A 9,195-nucleotide genomic window follows, 5' to 3' on the forward strand; every position below is an offset into this window, starting at 1 on the left:
AAATCTGCCGTTTTGCCCCTGAACAATGATCTGGAAAGGCACTGTTCCTAGGCTGTCATTGTAAAAAAGAATTTGTTCTTAAATGACTTGTCTAGCTAAATAAAAAATAGAAATACTTGTTGAATTGCTATGATACCCAGTCCCCTTTAGCAACCAGCATCCTCGCTGGCGCTGAGTTTGCTTCAGCATAACCACGCACACTGCAGGTGTAAAAAAAAAACATATAAGTTAATGGGTAAAAGAAATGGGGACAACATCAATTACTGATATTCCACACATGACTCCACTAGCCAGCCAGAAAGCCTATGCAGCAGAAGGCTTAGGCATATGTCTGTCCAAACCCTCTAGGATAATATTAATAATAATACATTTTAATTGCAGGACACCTTTCAGGATACTCAAGGACACCTTACATTAAAAGTATATAAAAAAATGCAGGTTAAAATCATAGAGGAATAAAATCAATCAATTGTGCAATTTAAATAAAAGGATAGTCACATTTAATGATACATATCATGGGCTGGCAAGTTATACTTAAAGCAATTTTCTTAGGAATGAATCATCTTTCATGTTTATCATTTAATTGAAGCGGTAAGTGCAATTAACAATGACCCGAAATGTGACAAACTATTTACATACATTCAGAAAGTATTCAGACCCCTTGACTTTCCACATTTTGTTACGATACAGCCTAATTCTAAAATGTATTAAAAAACGTTTTTCCTCATCAATCTAGAGACACTACACCATATTGATAAAGCAAAAACAGTATTTTTTAATGTTTATAGAAAATAAAACACAGAAATAGCTTATTTACATAGGTATTCAGGCCCTTTGCTATTAGACTCGAAATTGAGCTCAGGTGTATCCATTGATCATCCTTGAGATGTTTCTTCAAGTTGATTGGAGTCCACCTGTGGTGAATTGAATTGATTGGAGATGATCTGGAAAGGCACACACCTGTCCATATAAGTTCCCACAGTTGACAGTGCATGTCAGAGCAAAAACCAAACCATGAGGTCTAAGGAAATGTCCATTGAGCTCAGAGACAGGATTGTGTAGAGGCACAGACCTGGGGAAGGGTACCAAAACATTTATTCAGCCAAACTGAGCAATCGGGGGAGAGGGGTTTTGGTCAGGGAGGTGACCAAGAATCCGATGGTCAATCTGACAGAGCTCCAGAGTTCCTCAGTGAGAAGGGAGAACCTTCCAGAAAGACAACCATCTATGCAGCACTCCACCAATCAGGCCTTTATGGTAGAGTGGCTAGACGGAAGCCACTCCTCAGTAAAAGGCACAGTAAAAGGCACATGACTCCCCATCCAACCTGACAGAGCTTGAGAGGATCTGCAGAGAAAAATCGGAGAAACTTCCCAAATACAGGTGTGTCAAGCTTGTAGCGTCATACCCAAGAAGACTCAAGGCTGTAATCGCTGCCAAAGGTGCTTCAACAAAGTACTGAGTAAAGGGTCTGAATACTTATGTAAATGTGAAATTTCATTTTTTAAATATTTTTAATACATTTACAAACATTTCTAAAAACGTGTTTTTGCTTTGTCATTATGGGGTATTGTGTGTAGATCGATTTATTCAATTTTAGAATAAGGCTGTAACGTAACAAAATGTGGAAGAGGCCAGGGGTCTGAATACTTTCCAAATGGACTGTATGTGGTCATTTGTAGCTTAGTTGGTAGAGCATGGAGCCTGCAATGCCCGGATACTGGACTCGATTCCTGGGACCACCCATATGTAAGTGTCTGCTAAATGGCATATAATACATATGACTGTTTCCAGTAAGTGTCAAAAAAAAGCATCAAAAGATAAAGTTTTGACCTGCACGCATGCACTAGACCCAGCCAAGTTCAGATGTTTATGCAGCTCAAAAGTTAATTTGTTTACGCTTTCTTCGACACTTACTGAAAACAATCATATGTAGTAATAATATGCCATTTAGCAAACACTTTTATCCAAACCTGACAGTCATGTGTGCAACATTTCCATATGGGTTGTCCCAGGAATCGAACCCACTCTCCTGGCGTTGCTAGCGCCAAGCTCTAGCATCTGACATTTAGTCCGAATGAAACATAACATGCTATTCTTTCTTCTGTTCTGTGTCGGGTTGGGATTTCCTGCACGGATGTCATCACTCATTCAGATCTATTTGGGTCTATGGAGTAGACCCATTCATCAACAGTTGATTTCTCCTACAGCAACACCTAACTCCCCAGATCAGTCAAGGATTACTCTTATCCATTCATCAGCATCAAAGGTAGAATTTATAAGCTCCATTGAAAACCAAATACATAGTGTACATTAATTTGACAGTCCCGTGTGCACCCTTCTACATGTGTACATGACGGCCTACCCCGGCCAAACCCTAACCGGGATGACGCTGGGCCAATTGTGCACCGCCCTATGGGACTCCCAATCACAGCCAATTGTGATACAGCCTGGAATCAAACCAGGGTCAGTAGTGATGCCTCATGCACTGAGATGCAGTGCCTTAGACCGCTGCGCCACTTGGGAGCCCGCCAAGCCCTTCTGCAGCAGACATATGGTGAGCAATATTTTTGGAACATAAAATCACAATAAAATCACAGTATCAAAACGCAATACATAGAATCGTGAGAATCCCAAATACATATCATATAGGCACCAAAGTATTCTGATAATATTGTATTGTGAGGTCCCTGGCAATTCCCAGCCCTTGGCGATACTGTATCAGTGGACAAGTCACAAAAAAAAGGTGATCTTGTACAACGTTGCATGGGCGGGGGGACAGAAATGGCATACAACAACTGCTTTACAGTATGTACTGTATAAGGATAATGAAACTGTAAGACTGACATATTTCTCAACATGCTCACAACCTGCCATTGGATAAAATAAAATAAATTGCATGTCCAGTTATAGTCAAATACTGTATTGAAAATGATATTACTGTTACGTTCCCCAGCAAGAAATTCTAAAATTGTCGCTCAAAGAGAAGGCGGAACTAACAAAGAGTCACTGACAATAAGCAAAACGAAACAGGTGGGGTTTTAGGAGGGGTTCTGAAAAGACACTCATGGTCATGGGGGTGTCCACTGAAAGTTTCATAGCAACAACAACTGAGACCTGAAAGACACCCACCATGAGCGACCACTAAATGTGCCCAGGTGTAACGCATACTGACTAACGAGGTGACACCAATCGGTGATCCCTACGTGCTAACAAGCTATACGTGTTAAAGTCCAACCTCAAAACATAAATGGAAAAACCAAAGCCTGTAACATTAAAGAGCTTATGTTCGGTAATGTACTACCGATATGTGATTGCTGTATATAAAAGTACCATGTATGTAAAATGTATGTATATGTTGCAGAAAAGCTGTAAAAAACAAAAACAGATGTGTGTCCTCCGAAGAGGGTGGATGGGTTAATAAAATATACATGAAAAAACTTTTTTTTTTAAACATTACCATCTACTATTTATTCTGTTCAGTGCTCAAAAACAACATTTTTAAATGTGTATGTTGTATTTTTTCTATTGTATAAAATGGTAGTTAAAAATACTAAATGGTGAGCCTATCATTATCTAATTTATTGGATGGATTTTCCATATCTGTCCCCATCACTAGTACATTTCAATGTTCACTCAACGATAATGCAACTATCTTTTACCACACACGCTGAATTTCCTATTTACTACTGTACTGAACAATCATTCAGACAAAACACAAAAGTTGTAATACAATCTGTATACAAGTTATTCAATACTGAGAACAGGCATTTACACTTTTCTGAAAGATTTTGCTGTTGCTGATGTGATTATATTGTGTAGATATGGATTTTGTTTTTAGCATGTTAGAGTTGCATTTAAAATATATTTGTTTTTAGCATGCTGTCATTTATAGATTTTTTTTATACAAATTATTCACAAGTTAAATTTCAATAAGAAGTAATATAATTGTGTGGTATGACTTTACACTGTACATTATACACCATATAGCTTTATAGGAATGAGTTCCTAATCTACTGAAACTTCTTCATGGCCAAGTTGTTTTATTTAAACACTCCAACGTCTCCCGATGTCTAGACATGGTACAAGTTTTTCCATACTACATCTTGGGAATAATTTTGAACCATCCTTGGTTGTTGATGGATATGACATAAAAATACATTGGATGTCTTAGCAGCCCCATTTCACATGTTTATACTCCAAAATACATTTGTCTCTCTGAAACAGAGAGACACTGATGTTTTATATACTACACATCCCGTACGGATAAGACACATCATTTCACATGTAGAAAATCACATGATTTCACATGTGTCATTTCCACATGTTTTGCCGATATGAAATCATGTGAAACCATGTTTTTTTTGTTTACCATTCACATGAGATATTTCACATTAAGTTTCACCTGTGGATTTTCACATGTGAAATTATATGAAAACATGCATTTTTGGAACACTTCACATGTGATGATATTTCACATGTGGATTTTCATGGGATCACATAAACTTTCACATGTGGATTAACATTTTCACATGAGATTTCACAGCTGATGTCCTGCAAATAGCAATTTGTCGTTATGATACACACACAGTGCTTTTAACATAGTGTTTTTAATGTACATATTTGACTACATTGTGTGTTTATTTATACAGTAATTATTATTCAACATGGCCTTACCTGAGATTTGAACTCTCTTGGTTCACTGCATTCTGATCATCCTGCTACCACAATGTCTATGTCAATAAGTGATTTCACTTCTATTCCTAGACTTTGGACTTCAAAGTACATCTCAGCCTTTTGTTATACACTCAAGAAAAGCAATTATATTTATCATAGTAATTCAGATGTAACATTAAAACAGATGCCTCATCAACATTAGGCAACTATACAGAAAACCCTACAATTGCTGAAATAAGTCAATGTAATCAATGATGAGAAAATAGTCAGAATAACTGATAACTAAAATAGCTGTGCAGATGGCATGCATTTGCTAAGTGCAGAGATGTATTATAGGTATTGAATGTATATGGGAATGCTGTAGACTTTGTGGCGCAGCAGAAAGGTCAGGGTACCTGAAATCCAGAGGCTGTGAGTTCAAATCCCAGGTGGGTCATACTTGAGCAAAACAGTGATAACACATGAACTTGTGAAAACTGTGAACCCTCCCCCCAAAAAATATCACGTGAATTATTCCAAATACACTTGTTTTCTCATGTGGCGTGTTCCAAAAACACATGTTTTCATGTGATTTCACATATGAAATTTCATGTATCACGTGTGAAATCAAGTGACTTTCCACATGTGAAATCATGTGGTTCAACATGTGATAACAGGAAACCACACTCTTAGCCATTGCTTTGTGGGAAGTTTTGGTCATTTTATGGTACATTTATACAGTAATAAGATACTGTATTAGTGTTTTGCTAAATATTTACTGTCAATCGCAATGAACTTGGACAGTCTACATAGGATAGTTTAGATGCGCTTATTATTTTATAGTAAGTTACCGGCTACTGAGTTACGGTGAAAATAGTGGAAACAACTTTAATGTATTTCTACAGCTGAACTGTATTTTGTCAGTAAATAAAGAACATTGAACTGTATACAGGAAGTACACATAAATTCCAATTCTAATTCCAATTATTTGTAATCCTTTTTAATACTGGAAAAAATAGGAAGTGGAATTTGGTTTACTTCCTGAATTGACAGGAACTTAAAATGGAATTGACTTCAACATTGGTTAGTACACTTGGGACACAAACACACCTGAGATTTGAACTCTCAACATCTTGGATGCCAGCAACCTGAATTTCATGGGATGAAACCAGGTCTGTGACCATGACAGAGATCGACCACAAAATATTTGTATTTATTTATTATTATTATGTTTTTCTTTGGACTAGATCAGCTTTAATATTGCAGAAAGATTGTTGCGTCCATCAATGTAATTGTCTTCATCATTTCCAATCCCCCATATATTTGTTTAGTAAATATATATATATATATCCATAAAAATTCATACATATACACATATATACATATATATATATACATACATACATACATACATACATACAGTTGAAGTCGGAAGTTTACATACACTTAGGTTGGAGTCATTAAAACTCGTTTTTCAACCACTCCACAAATTTCTTGTTAACAAACTATAGTTTTGGCAAGTCAGTTAGGACTTTGTGCATGACACAAGTCATTTTTCCAACGATTGTTTAGATACAGATTATTTCACTTACAATTCACTGTAATTACAATACCCGTGGGTCAGAAGTTTACATACACTAAGTTGACTGTGCCTTTAAACACCTTGGAAAATTCCAGAAATTGATGTCATGGCTTTAGAAGCTTCTGATAGGCTAAGTGACATCATTTGAGTCAATTGGAGGTGTACCTGTGGATGTATTTCAAGGCCTACCTTCAAACTCAGTGCCTCTTTGCTTGACATCATGGGAAAATGAAATGAAATCATCCAAGACCTCAGAAAAAGAAATTGTAGACCTCCACAAGTCTGGTTCATTGTTGGGAGCAATTTCCAAACGCCTAAAGGCACCACGTTCATCTGTAAAAACAATAGTACGCAAGTATAAACACCATGGGACCACGCAGCCGTTATACCGCTCAGGAAGGATACACGTTCTGTCTCCTAGAGACGAACGTACTTTGGTGCAAAAAGTGCAAATCAATCCCAGAACAACAGCAAAGGACCTCGTGAAGATGCTGGATGCAACAGGTACAAAAGTATCTATATCCACAGTAAAACGAGTCCTATATCAACATAACCTGAAAGGCCACTCAGCAAAACCGTCATAAAAAAGCCAGACTACGGTTTGCAACTGCACATGGGGACAAAGATTGTACTTTTTGGAGAAAGGTCCTCTGGTCTGATGAAACAAAAATAGAAATGTTTGGCTATAATGACCATCGTTATGTTTGGAGGAAAAATAGGGATGCTTGCAAGCCGAAGAACACCAACCCAACCGTGAAGCACGGGGGTGGCAGCATCATGTTGTGGGGGTGCTTTGCTGCAGGAGGGACTGGTGCACTTCACAAAATAGATGGTATCATGAGGGAGGAAAGTTATGTGGGTATATTGAAGCAACATCTCAAGACATCAGTCAGGAAGTTAAAGCTTGGTCACAAATGGGTCTTCCAAATGGACAATGACCCCAAGCATACTTCCAAAGTTGTGGCAAAATGGCTTAAGGGCAACAAAGTCAAGGTATTGGAGTGGCCATCACAAAGCCCTGACCTCAATCCCATAGAACATTTGTGGGCAGAACTGAAAAAGCATGTGCGAGCAAGTAGGACTTCAAACCTGACTCAGTTACACCAGCTCTGTCAGGAGGAATGGGCCAAAATTCACCCAAATTATTGTGGGAAGCTTGTGGAAGGCTACCCAAAATGTTTGACCCAAGATAAACCATTTTTTTTCTGAGGTCTTGGCTGATTTCTTTTGATTTTCCCATGATGTCAAACAAAGAGGCACTGAGTTTGAAGTTAGGCCTTGAAATACATCCACAGGTACACCTCCAATTGACTCAAATGATGTCAATTAGCCATGATGTAATTTTTCTAATTTTCTGGAATTTTCCAAGCTGTTTAAAGGCACAGTCAACTTAGTGTATGTAAACTTCTGGCCCACTGCAATTGTGATCGAGGGAATAATAAGTGAAATAATCTGTCTGTAAACAATCATTGAAAAAATTACTTGTGTCATACACAAAGCAGATATCCTAACCGCCTTGCCAAAACTATAGTTTGTTAACAAGAAATTTGTGGAGTGGTTGAAAAACGAGTTTTAATGACTCCAACCTAAGTGTATGTGAACTTCCAACTATTTCTGATGTCCATCCAGTTTAATTTCTATTTGGAACTGTGCTATTTTACAAAATGTCTGAACCTATATACATTTTACAGTTTACAGATTTATTGGCAAGAATACATTTCTGCACTTTGCTAAAATCAAGTAAATAATTGTGCAACACCAACAAATAAGTAGCAGTTCTCAGGGACATTGAGGCCTAAATCAAGCATAAACATGTGATAGCCGACACCCTAATAGCTGTTGTTTTTGCAGTGTCGTTAGTGTAACTGCGTTACGGTACAGTGTTGTTCCCAGGTATACAAAAAGGTCAAAGGTACACATTAGGTACCTTCAGAACGCACATGATACTTGTTGGGACCTTTTAGGGTACATATGAGGATAATCTAGTATAATGGTACATTTGTATACCCAATGTAGCCAATTTAATGCTGCATTCATAACCATTTGGGAGATGGTTAGTAAATACCAGTTGGATGCGTTCATGTGCTTTGAACTCGTTGAGAAACGCTGATTGGCTAATGGCAAACAAGCTGTGTAAACCATAAACTAAAAAGTACAACTATCATGCTTGTAAAAACACATTATTGTGTTCAAAAACCCTATTAGTAGATTGCTTTTTATTCATAATGTTTTATTGCAAATAACTGCAGAAAATGCTATTATCAAGGTAATTCCTTAGTAGGTGACATCAGAGGCCAAAATGTGGGAGAAGTGGGCCCTCAGGATAATTGAAAAGTTTCCCATTAGTTAATACCAGTTGGAGGGCCGTTCAAGTGAATTTTTCCCACTAATATGTGATTAATTCTCACTTCCCGCTTGGTTATGAACGCAGCATTATGCTGCGTTCATTTTCTAGTCGGAACTAGGAAACTGAGGAAATGTCCAATTTGCTAACTGGTTGTAGTTAATCACATGCCGTCTTCAACGAATTAGCAAGAGTTTCCTAGTTCCGACTAGCATGTGAACGCCTCTATACTGCATTTTGAATGTTGAGTCAAATATAATCTATTTTTAAAACCTCTTATAAAGTTGGCTTTGTAGCATAAATTGGGAATTTGATATTTTTGACTGATATTATGATTGTCTGTTTGTTTCATATCTGCAAAGTAGTTAGAACGCTGTCAGTTCCACTTTAATGTTCTAGACAGGTTTCATGGGAACGTTTCAAAAACATTTATGTCTATCAATTGTCAGGAGGTCACCTGATGATTCCAAAGAAACATTCTCTAAAATAAATGGTTTCATTTTTGGTATTTTGGTATTTTTTTAGGATCCCCATTAGCTGTTGCAAAAGCAGCAGCTACTCTTCCTGGGGTCCACACAAAACATGAACATAATACAGTGTGACATAATACAGA

The sequence above is a fragment of the Salmo trutta genome, chromosome 16 (genome assembly GCF_901001165.1).
Source record: "Salmo trutta chromosome 16, fSalTru1.1, whole genome shotgun sequence".
Taxonomy (NCBI): Eukaryota; Metazoa; Chordata; class Actinopteri; order Salmoniformes; family Salmonidae; genus Salmo; species Salmo trutta.